Source organism: Protomyctophum bolini (assembly GCF_963924005.1).
Source record: "Protomyctophum bolini genome assembly, chromosome: 8".
Classification (NCBI taxonomy): Eukaryota; Metazoa; Chordata; class Actinopteri; order Myctophiformes; family Myctophidae; genus Protomyctophum; species Protomyctophum bolini.
Genome location: NC_137869.1, coordinates 40,978,520 through 40,999,410, shown reverse-complemented (window position 1 = coordinate 40,999,410; position 20,891 = coordinate 40,978,520).

Here is a 20,891-nt window from a genome sequence, read left to right as displayed (position 1 = left end):
TTTGAAAATCTTGAAAGTGTGAGAATTACTGATCTCTGGTTAACATTAGGACTAGTCTGGTATTAAATTGTCATAATTTAATCACAGCTGTAGTAATTTCCATTAAAACAACAGAGTAATAACTGTTTCCATTGGTTTAAAGTAACTCTCGAGGTGTTGGCTACTCATAAGAAAATGATCTTTTTAACAAAATCAGTAACATGGTCAATCAATATTGTTCACCTTTTCTATGGAAGAGCAAGGTGCTTTCAATATAAAATCATGACACAATCAAATAACAAAAAAATATTTTATGTGTTTAAATCTCAACAGCAAATAGTGCATTATTGTAAATTGACATACAATTCTCAAAATATGCCACTTTGAGAAGCCGTGCGAAACAGTGATGGATGTTTCTATCAGTGTAGGTTGTCATTGTCATAGATCTTCATGTCAGCATCTGCAAAGAGATCAAATCAAAACAGATGAGAAACAAAAGCTTCATTTGTACCCCAATGGAGGGACAGACACCATGTCCTAATCTAGTGCATGGATTCCCAAACCGGACCCCCTGCAGTGTATTATGCATTATAATGCATAAAAAAAATCAAAAATCAGAAAAGAGATTGTGGAAACAAATGGACTCCTACGGGTCAATTTTGCTCAATCTTTACTCTGTTTGTGTCTTTTACAATTTACCATGTGGATTTTACCTGTGGGTGCACATCTTATCTTTTGATGTTGATTTAATTGTATACTTCATGTGGACTTGCACAAAGACTAATATGTCTATGCCATTCCAGTACCTCATTCCTCAGGTGTGTCTGAGGTTAGACACACCTGATAGTTTTAACTCAGAAGCGTTACCTGTGGCTGCAATGCTGCATGTACTGTACTGTACTGTACTGTACTGTACTGTACTGTACAGTACTTACTTATAGACCGTGAGCCAGGGGGGTTGGTCTGTACCACCTGGCTGAATAATGCTCATAGTGATTTTTGTGAAGGTATACATGTCTAGAGTTAGAAAATATGTGATAGCATTGCACCAGTGGTAGCTTTATGAGTGCTATCATGCATTTTATTTTATAACACTATGGCGAAAATTGCATGGATCAATATGAAAAAAACACACCCCCCCCAAAAATGATAGTTTATTCAACGGACCGAAATAACTAAACAAAAGCTCTCCCTCTCTCTGCTCTTATCTCCAAAAATGTTAATGTGTAAACATTTATGAAACCATATAACCATTTACTGTTACCATGCATAATGTATAGTGTATTTACCACATTAATATTAGTATCACAAAAATGTTGTGGTCGCATACTGATGAGCCTGGGAGAACATACCGTTAAAAGTGTCCACATCATCATAAATATCGTCCCCTTCCCTGTAAAAAAAACATTGAAACTCTTGAATGGACAACAAAAGCACTTTTTCTTTTTTTGTAGGCTACTGCACAGCGACACCAAATGCAGGGCATCTTTTTAGTCAAATATTAGTTATACAACGGGCAGAGGAGACTTACATTTGGAGAAGCAGAGCCCTGGAGACATATCCATCTGTATGCAGGAAGACAAGATGAAGACTTCAAATAACAATGACTTGATCGACCTAGCCTGGCCATGTGAAGACTTAAGGTTAAAATGCCATTTAGATTTAGACAGATTCTGGGTTCATGATTAACCTGATATCCCATAGTTTCCGTAGTTTCAATGTACAGATTATTTTTGATAGTACGTACCAGTATGTTGCCTAAATTGTTCTATTGATAAACTTCTACTCCATCACACAATGGTTTAATTTTCAACAAAGCTATGCATCCATAAAATATATAAAATGACGAGTGAAACATTATCTTCTGGATGAACGATACTTTCAGTATTATGTGAACATTTTATTCAACATTCTCCCTTGTAGACCTAGCTATTACTGTCTGGTCTGGTTTGTAGGGCAGAAATTCAAAACCAAGTGATCCCTGGCCTCTGCCACAAGAGGGTGCTACGAACCTGGCTACTGGGCGTGAATTACTGGCTGCTGCAGTTCAGGCCATGAAAGTGAATGTAATAAACAGCTGTTAACTGATGGGACCAGGGATCATCACCATGCTGGCTTGTGGTGGAATGTTTTTGTCAATATTCTATTTCTGCCACAGACATACAAAATGAGTGTACAATAATATGACCAGGAGCACATAAAGCCCCAATTTTGATACGCATGCATTAGACCTTGGACCCCCCATTTCATTTAGTTTTTTGCTGTAAGAGAGTTACAGACTCATGGTGTTTATTTGGACCCCTTGTGGTCCTCAGACTCTACGCTGTCGCTGGGAAACAGTGACATCAAATGACTATTCAGACAGGAAGTGGTGTGTGAACCTACATCGTCTGTACTGGTTCCGACACAGGGCTTTCGTGTCATTGGTCAGTTGGATGACGTCCAGGATCTCTCCCTGTGCTACTGCCAAATCCTTCCCCCCCGGCTTCCTGATGATGCCGTTGGGGTCCACCATCATGGTGTGCAGAACCGTCAGGGGTCCCTCATACTGGGAAAGAGAACATTCAGGTTTAGACCAGTACAGGGCTGAAACCATCAATTATATTCTTAGCAATTAGTCTATCGATCACGTTTTGATTCATCGAATAATCGAGAAGTGCATTTTATATCCTAGATTTTCAGGCCACTAAGATCAGAGCAATGTGTGTGATTGCAAATTACAAGTGTTTAACACTGCCGTAACACTGTTATAGTGCCACATATGTGTGCAATTTAGTTGTTTCGGTGCCTGAACTGTGTTTGTGCCAAGTTTGGTGCGGATTGGAACATCAGCGCACCTGTCAACGTGACATTTACTTTACATGCTCAACGAGCTCAAAGAGTATTGCATAACCTGAGGGGCATGCGTTCCCAATGACCATTGTCGTAGTGTAAATAAATTAAAGCTGCTATAAGCAATAAGGTCAACATTTTAATTTTACATTTTTTTTGTTGGTATTCAGACAGCCAGCAATGGGTAGAACGCTCCCAAAAAATGTAGTCTCTGTGACCACATTCTTTTGTATTCAGACGGCAGTCTGAAATTCAAACTTTGACATATTATTGCTTATAGCAGCTTTAAGTAACAAGAGATATTTACCTTAAACCTTTTTCTCAGCTCCATTTCCACTTTAGGATCTATCCTGTAACAAATTGGCAACAACACAAGCTTAATTTATACTTTGTAGTATGGAGTCAACTCCATATTGTAGTACAGTGTTGCTTGCCGAAAAGAACCGATCCGTTATTTTAGTTGTAATAGAGACTAGGGAGACAACCTCCAACCACTGCAGATGTGCAAGTCATATTGTATTAACAGTCTAACATACAGATTGGTTAAAATAACAATATATTCATTAAAATAGGTTCCAAATTGCAAATGAGAGCTAAATGAGAACAGTGGGCCTCTGCTCTACTCACAGTCCTTAAGGTGGTTGCACACTGGTGCGTTTTGCAGATCCGAAAGCAGTAGGCTATCACTAGCTGTCAGCCTGTCACCAACACCCCACTGGGCCCCACTAGAAAGCTGCGTAAAACTAATCAAATGGACCCTGATCAGAATCAGAACGCACCAGTGTGCAAACACCTTTAAGACAGTGAATTGAATTGAATTGAATTGAATTGAATTGAATTGAATTGAATTGAATTGAATTGAATTGAATTGAATTGAATTGAATTGAATTGAATTGAATTGAATTGAATTGAGCTGCTCAACTTCACTTGGACAGATACCTGATTTCATGAGGAGGCGCGGGGAAATCCACTGGCACTGATGGACCCATAAAATCTGAAAAAATCAGAGACACAGATAACCACTATAGTCTTATTCACTCAGTCTTCACCTATCATAAACATCACGAATATGAACCATTCTGACACAGTCAGCACTCACCGTTTTCCTGTGCCCAGCTGCTGCTGAAACGGCAAAGCAGAAAAACAATAAAGAACTCAACTTAGACAGAATACAGAATCGAGGTAATACTGTACATAATTAATAGCTATTTATATACCATATCTACGGAGCCCCTGAATATATTTTATCTTGTACGTACAAGATCCCAGGCTCCCCCAAAGTTAAGTGTCGAAGTGTCCTTGAGCAAGACTCTGAACCCCTAATTTCTCCCAATGTGCAGGTTGGTGCCTTGCATGGTTTCCTCCAGCCATCAGTGTTATATAACGTGTGTGTGAATGTAATTATGCCGTGGGTGCAAGTCCCGATCCCGATGACCTTTCCTGCGTGTCACTCCCGTGACTCTCTCTCTCTCTCCCCATTTCCAGCCAAACAAATATATACAAAAAAGCTTGATTGATCGAATAATAGGCACGAAAATACACATGGCCTACGACCCTCACCTGTCCATGTGGTCACCCGAGTCCACATCGTAGTAGATGTCGTCAGTCAGAGGGGGGTCGGGTGGAGGGGGCGGTAGGCGGAGGTCATGTTGTGGGGGTGGTAGGCGGGGGTGATGTGGGGGTGGTAGGCGGAGGTCATGTTGTGGGGGCGGTAGGCGCAGGTCATGTGGGGGTGGTAGGTGGGGGTCATGTTGTGGGGGTGGTAGGCGGGGGTGATGTGAAGCCAGTAGGCGGGGGTCGTGTGAAGGCGGTAGGCGGGGGTGATGCAGAGCCGGCGGGCAGGGGTCGGGTGGAGGTGGTGGTAGCGGATATGCATCCAACCCTTTGGCTCGAAGAACTTTACGTTTCACCTCGTCATAGTCCACATCCACGCAGGTGTTGCTGATATAACCGTCTGCAAGAGGACAAGACTAATAAACATCCGTGAGCATTTACTTTTCGGTACAATGAACAATGATGTTAGCCGATCTATAAGCTCACAGCGACTTGCATTTGTGAGACATTCTGAGCCTGTAGCTCAGCAAATTTTGCAACACTGAAAGTTCTTGAAAAACTAGATCTTCAGACCGCTATTGTTCCATATTGCACTGATCAGAGGGATGGTCAATGATCATCAAGTTATAGGTTATATAGCCATTTGAGTGTTAAAGACTGCTGTAATACTGCTGTTGCTTGTGTAACAGCAGTATGTGTGCTTTTTTGGGGCGTTTTTTGCCTTTATTGATAGGGTACAGTAATAATTAGACAGGAAAGGGGGAGAGAGATGGGGCAAAGGCCGACAGGCTCGGGACTCGAACCCGCGACACGCCGTCAGGCTGCATTACCAGCCTAGGTGCTTGGACCGCTCAGCCGCGGCCCAGGCCTATGTGTGCATTTTTGGGAGCAAGCTGGACTGTCCAATGTGGCCGCTGTTGTGCCTATCCTCAAGCCATACCCCTGAACAGTGTTTTGTTTGGTGCGCATCGGAGCAATGAAAAAAGTACATTTTGAAATACAGCATGACAAATGTTTTCTTTTGGGTTTGAGGTGGGCCGAGGGCCGGCCCAAACCCAAACAACTCACAGTCTCCATTGGGGGTGCGAGCGAGCCACCGGCCGCCCGGATTGTCCTTCACCCGGAGGATCTCCACTCTGTCTCCCTGGTGCACGTTCAGGTCCAGTTTGCCACCATGCCAGTCCTGTCGCACCTGAGCCACGTAGAGAACCTCCACTTCCCCTTTGATCTGCAGCAGGAAAGACAAGCACTGTCAACTCAACTCTGAGGGTTTACAAATGAACCCTTTTGACTTTGAGTCCACAGAGTACACTCAGAGTATACAATACATTGATGATATCCTGCAGCAGTGGTTCTCCACCATTTGCATGTCATGGACCCCCAAAGTGAATATGCTTTAAACATAAAGTATTTATATATTTTTAAATAGCCAATATACAGTCTCACAATCCATCGCGGCATTTTGAGAGCTTGGAGATATCTATGTATAAATAAATGCACTAAGTCTCTGTGCGTACGTACGTCTGTAATCCACGTAACTCGAGAACCGTTTGCCCCACCGACTTCAAATTCGACATATAATACGCGTTCCACACCACCACAGGGAGTGCAAGTGCCTGGTGCAGAGTCCGTCTATATATATCTCCATATATGGAACTGGCCTGTTCTGACATCACAGTCTTTGTTCTGACATCTGCATAGACTCCATATTTGGGCCTGCCTGACAAAGAACTCCATATGGGCATAAAAGGGACACAGACATAATAACTGGGTGGGGCATTCATTTCCAACTTGCATCGTTCCAAGTGCCCAATGGGCACCGCTCTAGTAATAATAATAATATAATAGGGCTAATATAATAGGTACTGTATGTGTTTAAAGTTTAAACTGTTCGTCCTTTTGCTGCGGACTGGGAGCCACTCAGGGAGGAGTCCTCCCAAAACCACACGACAAACTTGTTTTTAAAAAGTGCTATACAAATAAAGTTATTATTATTATTATTATTATTATTATGTCACACAGCTCTCTTACTTTTCATGGACAGATGGACATGCAGGTGGGCATTTCCACATCCTACCTGGAATTTCTTCCTCAACTCACGCTCCCCTTTCAGTCTCTCCTTTTGTTGTCTCTTGTCCTCCTGCTGTCCATGTGTCTTCACCTCTGTCTTCTTCTCAGAGAATCCCTTCTTCAGTTCCAGTTGGCTTCTTTCAGAATGCGAAAGAAAGAGAAACATATCACAAAGAATGTGCTAAATATCACTAAAAGTGGTTCTTTGTCAGAGAATCATATAGGAAACCTATTTTGGAGATACAGTTTCGCAGGGGTTCTCAAATGTTCTCAAATGTTTTCATGTCAAGAACCCCCCAAATTAATTAGTATTTGGCCATGGGGGTCCCTGGACCCCACTTTGAGAACCACTTAGCTAAAGGGTGTCGTTGGGGCCCGGTGCGGGTGTCTGGGGAAGTTCTTTGAATAGCCCTGGGACTCAAAAAATACAATTAAAATAAAATAGCCTTCATCTGTCATAACATTGACAAATTAAAGCCCTTGAAGATAATATGATACTGCTGATCAAAAAAGTGTTTGGGATCTCCTCCCTGTGCCATTCCTATAGGTTCACATTACTGGCACCTGCACATTTTGTGTGGGCGAGAGTGCAAGAGATAAAAGTTCCATTTCTTTATCTGTAATTTAATTGATTGCATTTATATTTGTTATTATTATTTGCATCTGTATTACACTTACTCGTCAATGATTTCATACACCTCACTGTCGTCACTCCCCTGAAAGAGAAAACGTCCATGAACAGATCAAAATTGTGAAGTTACCGTAATCACTTTAATATACTTCAAACACGTCCGTCTAGTTTTCTTTACCTGAACGAACACACTTCTGAAAAGCTTTTTAGCAAAGCGGATATAAACTGTAAATAACAACACATACCATATTTTATTTGTTATTCTGTTCGTTAGAATTAGTCATCCTTCTCCCACGTTCACGTACACAAACACACAGTTCTTCTAAACACTATACACATCTTGTCTTCATGATTCAGGGTACTGTAATTGTCCTTTACGTGGGCCATGAGCAGGCTAGTGCATGTTCAACAGGAAATAGTCCGAGATAAACCTAGCTGGTGCATTTATTTTAGTTACACAGATCTACAACATTAAAATGCACAATAATGCATTGCATGGTTTGCTGGCAATTGACACCAATCTGCTGCTCTATTGCACCTGCAAAATCTACATCCTATGTTTTAAAATCTGGCGTTATAATTAATATTGTGTCCTTACTCCAGTCAGATGCTGTGAACTGCAGTCCGTCCAGGAATCTGTGGATGAAAAAACATAAAACAGAAACTATATTGAAATGATGCTCTTCATTGGGACATGGTAGTGCATTTATTGAAAGGATTCAGGAAAAAGGCTTGCAATTCACCTTTTTATTGCTGCAAACTTTATTCAGACAGGGCAAACAGTGTTTTAAAACGTTTTGGAGCATTAAACAATTGACTTGGGAGCCTTTTTCCTAAATGATTTCACTGTCCTCGCAGTTTAGCTCAGCACAAAGAAAGTATGTGTGTTAAAATGATCTTTTGAATTTGTCTTCAAAGAATACATGGATGTAATATAGCCAGACACTGAAAACACTGACAGCGACTCTTCTATAATAATACTAAATGTTGGTTGTTTGGTCTGTTGGTAGTTAGATCACGGATTACATGCTTAACATACTGTAGTGTATTGTAGACAATACTTTTCAGAGAATCTTTTTACATTTGTAGATCCGCTAGTGTTGGTACTTGACATGTGCTACAAAGTAAATTAAGCATTAGTATCTAATCTAAGTGGGTCCAATTAGTATATATATTTTTTTAATCTCTGTTCTGAAATTTCAATACTATCATGTAAGTAAAACAACAACAGATCAAAACCAATCAAAATAAGAGTTAAGCAGGTTGAATTTTAAGAAGCAGAAGAGCTAAGATGTCACATACCATTCCTCTCCAAGGTATCTATGTCATCATATGTGTCCTGGTCCTCGTCAAATTGACTTTAGTCCATGGACAAAAGAAAAAGTGAATTAAAACAAACAAACAATAATACATACAAATATGACAATGCATGCATTGTTGCAATAATTGTTGTCTTTTTCATTAGCATTTGTAAAGTCAACAGCATTGACTTTACAAATCTATATAATCTGGGATTACTTTTACTGTAGGTCTTCTCTGCTTTACTGGGTTATTTAGCAGCTAAATCCAGAGTTTTCATGTATGGGTCCACACAATAGAAGCCTCATTGTAGATTTATACATTACTCAGCTTTAACTGAGAGTTTATAAAAACCAAATGGACCATTTGGTATACCGGCACACATGTGCACGTTCAGAGTTAAAGTTGGGAGAAGCCCTAGGCTGATTTAGTAGTTTCTTTTCCAACTCAAACACTAAGGCTGACCTTATAGTAGTAGCCTACGCTGTGACGTGAGCGACACAGCTGCAGATAATCAAAATGAATAATGGGTGTGTTAGATGTATTGTATAGGTGCGTCAATGTGCATTTATAATACTGTTGACTACTGTCTGTGATTGCACATTGGCACACCAATGGGTCTTATTTGATTAGCCACAGATGCATTTCTTACTGTACATATTTTTAATCTGATGTTGTCTTTAACCTGAACTAAAATATATAATAATACAAAAATCAGCCTATAGGGTTGCATGCCCCTTTAAACGAGCACTCCAGATGTGCAGTGGAGAGAAAGTGTTTGACAGAGGTGGAAGTTAAACTTAGCAATACCATATCACTTGAGTAAAAGTTAGAGTTGATATAGAGGATATATGTCTCAGGGAGAAACTGACACATCGCTTGAGACTCCAGGAAGAACAAATGGACAATATTCAAGGCCCAAACATAAGTTTTGGGAACACATGGAACAAAGTCAAAAGCCTAGGATTATATGACATAGTATGAAAGTATTCATACTTTTAGTATGTAAACAAACACAAACAAAGTTGATTCGGACAACATCACTAAACCTCGTAATGTTATATATCATATATAAAAATGTTATATTGATATAACTCAGACAATATATTATTATAAAAATGTTAACTTCCTGTTGATTCCTTATATGTCTAGCGGCGTCTATATACAGTCTAGCGGCGTCTATATACAGTCTAGCACCGTCTATATAGAGTCTAGCGGCGTCTATATACAGTCTAGCGGCGTCTATATACAGTCTAGCGGCGTCTATATACAGTCTAGCGGCGTCTATATACAGTCTAGCGGCGTCTATATACAGTCTAGCGGCGTCTATATACAGTCTAGCGGCGTCTATATACAGTCTAGCGGCGTCTATATACAGTCTAGCGGCGTCTATATACAGTCTAGCACGGTCTATATACAGTCTAGCGGCGTCTATATACAGTCTAGCGGCGTCTATATACAGTCTAGCGGCGTCTATATACAGTCTAGCGGCGTCTATATACAGTCTAGCGGCGTCTATATACAGTCTAGCGGCGTCTATATACAGTCTAGCGGCGTCTATATACAGTCTAGCACCGTCTATATACAGTCTAGCACCGTCTATATACAGTCTAGCGGCGTCTATATACAGTCTAGCGGCGTCTATATACAGTCTAGCGGCGTCTATATACAGTCTAGCACCGTCTATATACAGTCTAGCGGCGTCTATATACAGTCTAGCGGCGTCTATATACAGTCTAGCGGCGTCTATATACAGTCTAGCGGCGTCTATATACAGTCTAGCACCGTCTATATACAGTCTAGCGGCGTCTATATACAGTCTAGCGGCGTCTATATACAGTCTAGCGGCGTCTATATACAGTCTAGCGGCGTCTATATACAGTCTAGCGGCGTCTATATACAGTCTAGCGGCGTCTATATACAGTCTAGCGGCGTCTATATACAGTCTAGCGGCGTCTATATACAGTCTAGCGGCGTCTATATACAGTCTAGCGGCGTCTATATACAGTCTAGCGGCGTCTATATACAGTCTAGCGGCGTCTATATACAGTCTAGCGGCGTCTATATACAGTCTAGCACGGTCTATATACAGTCTAGCACGGTCTATATACAGTCTAGCGGCGTCTATATACAGTCTAGCGGCGTCTATATACAGTCTAGCGGCGTCTATATACAGTCTAGCGGCGTCTATATACAGTCTAGCGGCGTCTATATACAGTCTAGCACCGTCTATATACAGTCTAGCACCGTCTATATACAGTCTAGCGGCGTCTATATACAGTCTAGCGGCGTCTATATACAGTCTAGCGGCGTCTATATACAGTCTAGCACCGTCTATATACAGTCTAGCGGCGTCTATATACAGTCTAGCGGCGTCTATATACAGTCTAGCGGCGTCTATATACAGTCTAGCACCGTCTATATACAGTCTAGCGGCGTGCGGCGTCTACATAGTCTAGCGGCGTCTACATACAGTCTAGCGGCGTCTACATACAGTCTAGCGGCGTCTACATACAGTCTAGCGGCGTCTATATACAGTCTAGCGGCGTCTATATACAGTCTAGCGGCGTCTATATACAGTCTAGCGGCGTCTATATACAGTCTAGCGGCGTCTATATACAGTCTAGCGGCGTCTATATACAGTCTAGCACCGTCTATATACAGTCTAGCACCGTCTACATACAGTCTAGCGGCGTCTACATACAGTCTAGCGGGTCTACATACAGTCTAGCGGCGTCTACATACAGTCTAGCGGCGTCTACATACAGTCTAGCGGCGTCTACATACAGTCTAGCGGCGTCTACATAGTCTAGCGGCGTCTACATACAGTCTAGCGGCGTCTACATACAGTCTAGCGGCGTCTACATACAGTCTAGCGGCGTCTACATACAGTCTAGCGGCGTCTACATACAGTCTAGCGGCGTCTACATACAGTCTAGCGGCGTCTATATACAGTCTAGCGGCGTCTATATACAGTCTAGCGGCGTCTATATACAGTCTAGCGGCGTCTATATACAGTCTAGCGGCGTCTATATACAGTCTAGCGGCGTCTATATACAGTCTAGCACCGTCTATATACAGTCTAGCGGCGTCTACATAGTCTAGCGGCGTCTACATACAGTCTAGCGGCGTCTACATACAGTCTAGCGGCGTCTACATACAGTCTAGCGGCGTCTACATACAGTCTAGCGGCGTCTACATACAGTCTAGCGGCGTCTACATACAGTCTAGCGGCGTCTATATACAGTCTAGCGGCGTCTATATACAGTCTAGCGGCGTCTATATACAGTCTAGCGGCGTCTATATACAGTCTAGCGGCGTCTATATACAGTCTAGCGGCGTCTATATACAGTCTAGCACCGTCTATATACAGTCTAGCGGCGTCTACATACAGTCTAGCGGCGTCTACATACAGTCTAGCGGCGTCTACATACAGTCTAGCGGCGTCTACATACAGTCTAGCGGCGTCTACATACAGTCTAGCGGCGTCTACATACAGTCTAGCGGCGTCTACATACAGTCTAGCGGCGTCTACATACAGTCTAGCGGCGTCTATATACAGTCTAGCACCTAGAGAGAGAGAGAGAGAGAGAGTAGCATTTTCTACAGTACACATGAATCATTCTTCCTGAGATAACATGACCGTGTTTCCCCTATTCAGGAGTTTGTACCGTTATAACTATTATAATCGTCTCTGTCGAGTGGAAATGTCCGAAAACGTTTCGTGGGACTCAAATTCAAAAGTATGGCAGATGGACAAGCTGAAAACGTGTTGCTTCATTGACGCGTTTCGAGATTTTGGATCTGCTACTTTTAACCCCTTTTGGTGTTTTAAACATTGTGTTATAATTTATCTATTGAAAAAATAGCAGACCTACAAGCTCGGTGGCGCGCTACGAGCTTGTAGGTCTGCTGCTTTTGAAAAATCATTAGAATGCGGCGCAAATCTTTGTATATATATTCTTTCAAAGTGAATGTTTTTTAACTCAGGTCTAAATGGGTTAATGCTTTCACGTGAAGCCATAGCATGATCAAGGAGGGAGTTCATTTACAAAAGAACATGACTATTTATTTTTATTCTTTTGATGGTAAACATGCTGGCGGCCAGTCTTTTTGACCCGAAGACAACGCATGCAAAGGTTTAAAGAGCAACTGTTTGTGGGGCTGATATGGTTCCCGTTTCGCATTTGAGTAAATGGTGCGCTGTGACTGGCCAGTCGCTGTGATTGACAGCCTACACCTAAACCTAACCCTAACCTTAACCTCAGTAAAACTATACCTAAACCTAACCCTAACCTTAACCTCAGTAAAACTATACCTAAACCTAAGTTATTTAAACAAAGGAAAGGAAAGGAAAATGAGTGATAGTTTGGAACCAAATGGACCCTCACGGGTTAATGTACACATGAACACATGGATATGGGTCCATCTGCACTCTTAAGAGTGCAGATGTTCCATTAATGTTCCATCAAAGTCAGTGAGCTTCCCAAACCCTATTCCTTAGTTTCCCAAAACAGGGACCCATATGCGGGTCGCACACCAATTTGTATGGGTCGTGAGTAAATTCCCCCTTTTGTTGTTTTTGTTTCCTACCTGTATATATTTTGTATTATTATAAAGAGATGATACGCACGGAAGAATGGTGGTTCTTTAATGCATTTTGACCTGAGATCAGATTCCAAAAATGTCTTAAATCCTGACAATCCTGAAATAGCAGACCTACAAGCTCGTAGCGCGCCACTCGGTGGTGCGCTATGAGCTTGTAGATCTGCTATTTTTCAAGCTTGTAGTGCTTTTAGGTCTGCTATTGAACACTCTTTTTTTTACCTGACCAATAACAGTAGCTTATCTGTCCAATACTTTTTGCCTAACCAATAACATTAGCCTCTGTCTAATAAATGTTTTAATTTTATTATAAGAGGTCTTTAATACAAATACAATATTGAAATAAGAATACCATAGCAGCATACTGGGCTCAACATTGAGTTTGCAATCACAGAAGAACTACCATCAAAACATTAAATTATAACAAGTTATAGTTGGTACAATATATATATAGCACATACCTGTAAGAACAGACGAATAAAACACATATTTGCAGTTGGAACTGGTCCACTGCTTCCTCAGACTGTCTGTGGGCAACACAACACAAACAGTAAACTCACTTTATTTTCGTGCAAAAAGAATAACACTGCGTGACGTCATCACTAGTCCCCGTGATAAACCAAAATCTGTTTACAAAAAGATTCATTGCTCTCAGATAATATTATCATAATGACCCAACGTCATATGTATATTAGACACTGTATGCTTCAATTTACAGCTGAAATGAACACTCTTTCATAACAAAAACATAAAATAACATCACAGCGTTTTCAAAGAGCCGCCTCACCTCATAGGAACACGGAATCCACTGAGGTAGCTACGGTAACACCACTAGGACATACAGAGCGGCAGCTACGGGAACACCACTAGGACAAACAGTGTGATATGCAGTGAACCAAAGTGCTATATAAATTATCTTAGTTTGCAACAACAAAACAATGTCTGGTACTGCTCAATAAGGGGCAAATTAACAACTCAATTTAACTAACTATTTAACTCTGTTACACTGGGCACTTCAAAATAAAAGGTAGACCAAACGTACAACAAGTGTCAAAATAAATATATCCCAAAGCAATGTAAATAAACAAATAAAACCAGCAAGTGTCCCCGGCAGTTACAACAATATAGTGATGTTGTGTTTTAACAGTACACAATGAACATGATGGATCTAAAAACGAATCCACTAGAGAGATAGAGATATTACCCACCTGTCAGTTTCAGATCGGGACACAGAACTTGTATCTTAGAGTAACAAACAGTAGTCCCTTCCTAACATTTGAGAATATATTTTGACCTCCCTCTGGAAAAAATTAAAAACAACCTTACCAAATTTCCATTGGGTTTCGTAGTCTCGTTGGTCCAATGGATAACGCAGCGCATTTGAGTTTCAACGGCCCGGGTACGCAGCCGGAGTCAAGATCACGAGACCGCGGACCAAGGATTAAGGATTCAAACTGAATTCGTTTTGGGATGAAATCCAATCATTAGCTTTTAGGAGGACTGAGTATAAATCACTCTGACGCTGTAAATGTCTGCTCCATCTTGCTACATCTTGCTACATCAGCTACATCTTGCGTCATGTAGTCTTAGGCAGTGTCAGTTGGTGGCTGTATTTTCTGTGCACCACCAGAGGGTGCTGGTATGCAGATTAACTATATACCTGTGGCAGCGGTGGCCGCCAGTTCGAATCAGCCGTCCGACACTTAAAATTACCACCGGTGAAGTGCCCTTGGGCCTTGGACAAGGCATTGAACCACTACCATGAAATGTTCTATGAACAGGGCTTGGCTGTAAACAAGTATCTGATGCTTCAAGTTATCCTGGGTAAACTTGATTTGCATGCATGTCTCCCCTGACTATCTGTTATGCACACTATCTGTTATGCATGCGTGCGTGCGTGCGTGCGTGCGTGCGTGCGTGCGTGCGTGCGTGCGTGCGTGCGTGCGAGCGAGCGAGCGAGCGAGTGATGTGTGTACCATAATCTTGCTCAACAGTGGGTGGGTCCGGGGGTCCGCGGGGGTCCGCGAAGGGGTCCCCGGGCGTATCTTGGCCATCTCTGGTCCGTTTTGGATGGGGGGAATCTCGTTGCGACCGGGGCCGCCCCCGTGGGTCTCGTGCCCGGGTGGGGGTCCGCGGGGGTCCGCGAAGGGGTCCGCGAAGGGGTCCCCGGGCGTATCTTGGCCATCTCTGGTCCGTTTTGGATGGGGGGAATCTCGTTGCGACCGGGGCCGCCTCTGTGGGTCTCGTGCCCGGGCGGGGGTCCGCGAAGGGGTCCGCGAAGGGGTCCCCGGGCGTATCTCGGCCGTCTCTGGTCCGAAAGAAAGAAAGAAAGAATGAAAGAACAAAGAAAGAAAGAAAGAAAGAAAGAAAGAAAGAAAGAAAGAAAGAAAGAAAGAAAGAAAGAAAGAAAGAATAAATAAATAATGAATTAAAGAATGAATGAATGAATGAATGAATGAATAAACGAATAAATAAATAAATAAATGAATAAAGAAAGAAAGAAAGAAAGAATGAAAGAATAAATAAAGAATGAATTAAAGAATGAATGAATGAATGAATAAAGAAAGAAAGAAAGAAAGAATAAATGAATAAATGAATAAATGAATAAATGAATAAATGAATAAATGAATAAATAAATAAATAAATAAATGAATAAAGAAATAAAGAAAGAAAGAAAGAATGAAAGAATAAATAAATAAATAATGAATGAATAAATAAATAAATGAATAAATGAATAAATGAATAAATGAATAAATGAATAAATAAATAAATGAATAAAGAAAGAAAGAAAGAAAGAATGAATTAAAGAATGAATGAATGAATGAAGAAAGAAAGAAAGAAAGAAAGAAAGAATAAATGAATAAATGAATAAATGAATAAATGAATAAATGAATAAATAAATAAATAAATAAATGAATAAAGAAATAAAGAAAGAAAGAAAGAATGAAAGAATAAATAAAGAATGAATTAAAGAATGAATGAATGAATGAATAAAGAAAGAAAGAAAGAAAGAATAAATGAATAAATGAATAAATGAATAAATGAATAAATGAATAAAGAAATAAAGAAAGAAAGAAAGAATGAAAGAATAAATAAATAAATAAATAAATAATGAATGAATGAATGAATAAATGAATAAATGAATAAATGAATAAATGAATAAATGAATAAATGAATAAATAAATAAATAAATAAATGAATAAAGAAATAAAGAAAGAAAGAAAGAATGAAAGAATAAATAAAGAATGAATTAAAGAATGAATGAATGAATGAATAAAGAAAGAAAGAAAGAAAGAATAAATGAATAAATGAATAAATGAATAAATGAATAAATGAATAAAGAAATAAAGAAAGAAAGAAAGAATGAAAGAATAAATAAATAAATAATGAATGAATGAATGAATAAATGAATAAATGAATAAATGAATAAATGAATAAATGAATAAATAAATAAATAAATAAATGAATAAAGAAATAAAGAAGGAATGAAAGAATAAATAAAGAATGAATTAAAGAATGAATGAATGAATGAATAAAGAAAGAAAGAATAAATGAATAAATGAATAAATGAATAAATGAATAAAGAAATAAAGAAAGAAAGAAAGAATGAAAGAATAAATAAATAAATAAATAATGAATGAATGAATAAATGAATAAATGAATAAATGAATAAATGAATAAATGAATAAATAAATAAATAAATAAATGAATAAAGAAATAAAGAAAGAAAGAAATAATGAAAGAATAAATAAATAAATAATGAATGAATGAATGAATAAATGAATAAATGAATAAATGACTAAATAAATAAATGAATAAAGAAATAAAGAAAGAAAGAAAGAATGAAAGAATAAATAAAAAAATAATGAATGAATGAATGAATAAATGAATAAATGAATAAATGAATAAATGAATAAATGAATAAATAAATAAATAAATGAATAAAGAAAGAAAGAAAGAAAGAATGAATTAAAGAATGAATGAATGAATGAATAAAGAAAGAAAGAAAGAAAGAATAAATGAATAAATGAATAAATGAATAAATGAATAAATGAATAAATAAATAAATAAATAAATGAATAAAGAAATAAAGAAAGAAAGAAATAATGAAAGAATAAATAAATAAATAATGAATGAATGAATGAAAAAAAGAATAAATGAATAAATGAATAAATGAATAAATGAATAAATGAATAAATAAATAAATGAATAAAGAAAGAAAGAAAGAAAGAATGAAAGAATAAATAAATAAATAAATAAACGAATGAATGAATGAATAAAGAAAGAAAGAAAGAAAGAATGAAAGATTAAATAAATAAATAATGAATGAATGAATGAATGAATGAATGAATAAATAAATAAATGAATAAATGAATAAATGAATAAATGAATAAATAAATAAATGAATAAAGAAAGAAATAAAGAAAGAAAGAATGAAAGAATAAATAAATAAATAAATAAATAAATAAATAAAAAAATAAATAAATAAACGAATAAACGAATAAACGAATAAATAAATAAATAAATAAATAAATAAATAAATAAATAAATAAATAAATAAATAAATAAAATATTGTTTGTGGGTGTGGCTTGTTTGTTTGTGGGTGTGGCTTGATTGTTTGTGGGTGTGGCTTTTTGTGGGTGTGGCTTGATTGTTTGTGGGTGTGGCTTGATTGTTTGTGGGTGTGGCTTGATTGTTTGTGGGTGTGGCTTGATTGTTTGTGGGTGTGGCTTGATTGTTTGTGGGTGTGGCTTGATTGTTTGTGGGAGTGGCTTGATTGTTTGTGGGTGTGGCTTGATTGTTTGTGGGTGTGGCTTGTTTGTTTGTGGGTGTGGCTTGATTGATTGTGGGTGTGGCTTGATTGTTTGTGGGTGTGGCTTGATTGTTTGTGGGTGTGGCTTGATTGTTTGTGGGTGTGGCTGTTTGTGGGTGTGGCTTGATTGTTGGCGGGTCTTGTTTGTGGGTGTGGCTTGATTGTGGGTGTGGCTTGTTTGTGTGTGTGGCTTGATTGCGGGTGTGGCTTGTTTGTTGGCGGGTCTTGTTTGTGGGTGTGGCTTGATTGTGGGTGTGGCTTGTTTGTGGGTGTGGCTTGATTGCGGGTGTGGCTTGTTTGTGGGTGTGGCTTGTTTGTGGGTGTGGCTTGATTATTTGTGGGTGTGGCTTGATTGTTTGTGGGTGTGGCTTGATTGGTTGTGGGTGTGGCTTGATTGTTTGTGGGTGTGGCTTGATTGTTTGTGGGTGTAGCTTTTTGTGGGTGTGGCTTGTTTGTGGGTGTGGCTGTTTGTGGGTGTGGCTTGATTGTTTGTGGGTGTGGCTTGTTTGTGGGTGTGGCTTGATTGCGGGTGTGGCTTGTTTGTGGGTGTGTCTTGATTGATTGTGGGTGTGGCTTGTTTGTTTGTGGGTGTGGCTTTTTTGTTTGTGGGTGTGGCTCGGTTGTTTGCGGGTGTGGCTTGTTTGTGGGTGTGTCTTGATTGATTGTGGGTGTGGCTTGATTGTTTGTGGGTGTGGCTTTTTTGTTTGTGGGTGTGGCTCGGTTGTTTGTGGGTGTGGCTTGTTTGTGGGTGTGGCTTGTTTGTGGGTGTGGCTGTTTGCGGGTGTGGCTTGTTTGTGGGTGTGGCTTTATTGGTTGTGGGTGTGGCTTGATTGTTTGTGGGTGTGGCTTGATTGTTTGTGGGAGTGGCTTGATTGTTTGTGGGAGTGGCTTGATTGTTTGTGGGTGTGGCTGTTTGCGGGTGTGGCTTGTTTGTGGGTGTGGCTTGATTGATTGTGGGTGTGGCTTGATTGATTGTGGGTGTGGCTTGTTTGTGGGTGTGGCTTGATTGTTTGTGGGTGTGGCTTGATTGTTTGTGGGTGTGGCTTGATTGTTTGTGGGTGTGGCTTGATTGTTTGTGGGTGTGGCTTGATTGTTTGTGGGTGTGGCTTGATTGATTGAAACAAACAAGCCACACCCACAATCAAAACACGCCCACAAACAATCAAGCCCCACCCACAAACAATCAAGCCACACCCGCAAACAATCAAGCCACACCCACAAACAATCAAGCCACACCCACAAACAAGCCACACCCGCAAACAGCCACACCCACAAACAAGCCACACCCACAAACAAGCCACACCCACAATCAAAACACGCCCACAAACAATCAAGCCACACCCACAAACAATCAAGCCACACCCGGAAAAACAAGCCACAACCGCAAACAATCAAGACACACCCACAAACAATCAAGCCACACCCACAAACAAGCAAGCCACACCCACAAACAAGCCAAACCCACAAACAACCGAGCCACACCCACAAACAAACAAGCCACACCCACAAACAATCAAGCCACACCCACAACCAATCAAGCCACACCCACAAACAAGCCACACCCGCAAACAGCCACACCCACAAACAAGCCACACCCACAAACAAGCAACACCCACAATCAAAACACGCCCACAAACAATCAAGCCCCACCCACAAACAATCAAGCCACACCCACAAACAAACAATCAAGCCACACCCACAAACAAACAAGCCACACCCACAATCAAAACACGCCCACAAACAATCAAGCCACACCCACAAACAAGCCACACCCACAATCAATCAAGCCACACCCACAAACAATCAAGCCACACCCACAAACAATCAAGCCACACCCACAAACAAGCCACAACCGCAAACAATCAAGCCACACCCACAAACAAGCCACACCCACAAACAAGCTACACCCACAAACAATCAAGCCACACCCACAAACAAGCAAGCCACACCCGCAAACAATCAAGCCACACCCACAAACAATCAAGCCACACCCACAAACAATCAAGCCACACCCACAAACAATCAAGCCACGCCCACAAACAATCAAGCCACACCCACAACCAATCAAGCCACACCCACAAACAAGCCACACCCGCAAACAGCCACACCCACAAACAAGCCACACCCACAAACAAGCCACACCCACAATCAAAACACGCCCACAAACAATCAAGCCCCACCCACAAACAATCAAGCCACACCCACAAACAAACAATCAAGCCACACCGACAAACAAACAAGCCACACCCACAAACAAGCCACACCCACAATCAAAACACGCCCACAAACAATCAAGCCACACCCACAATCAATCAAGCCACACCCACAAACAATCAAGCCACACCCACAAACAATCAAGCCACACCCACAAACAAGCCACACCCACAAACAATCAAGCCACAACCGCAAACAATCAAGCCACACCCACAAACAAGCTACACCCACAAACAATCAAGCCACACCCACAAACAAGCAAGCCACACCCGCAAACAATCAAGCCACACCCACAAACAATCAAGCCACACCCACAAACAATCAAGCCACACCCACAAACAATCAAGCCACGCCCACAAACAATCAAGCCACACCCACAAACAAGCCACACCCACAAACAAGCTACACCCACAAACAATCAAGCCACACCCACAAACAAGCAAGCCACACCCGCAAACAATCAAGCCACACCCACAAACAATCAAGCCACACCCACAAACAATCAAGCCACACCCACAACCAATCAAGCCACACCCACAAACAAGCCACACCCGCAAACAGCCACACCCACAAACAAGCCACACCCACAAACAAGCCACACCCACAATCAAAACACGCCCACAAACAATCAAGCCCCACCCACAAACAATCAAGCCACACCCACAAACAAACAATCAAGCCACACCGACAAACAAACAAGCCACACCCACAAACAAGCCACACCCACAATCAAAACACGCCCACAAACAATCAAGCCACACCCACAATCAATCAAGCCACACCCACAAACAATCAAGCCACACCCACAAACAATCAAGCCACACCCACAAACAATCAAGCCACACCCACAAACAAGCCACACCCACAAACAATCAAGCCACAACCGCAAACAA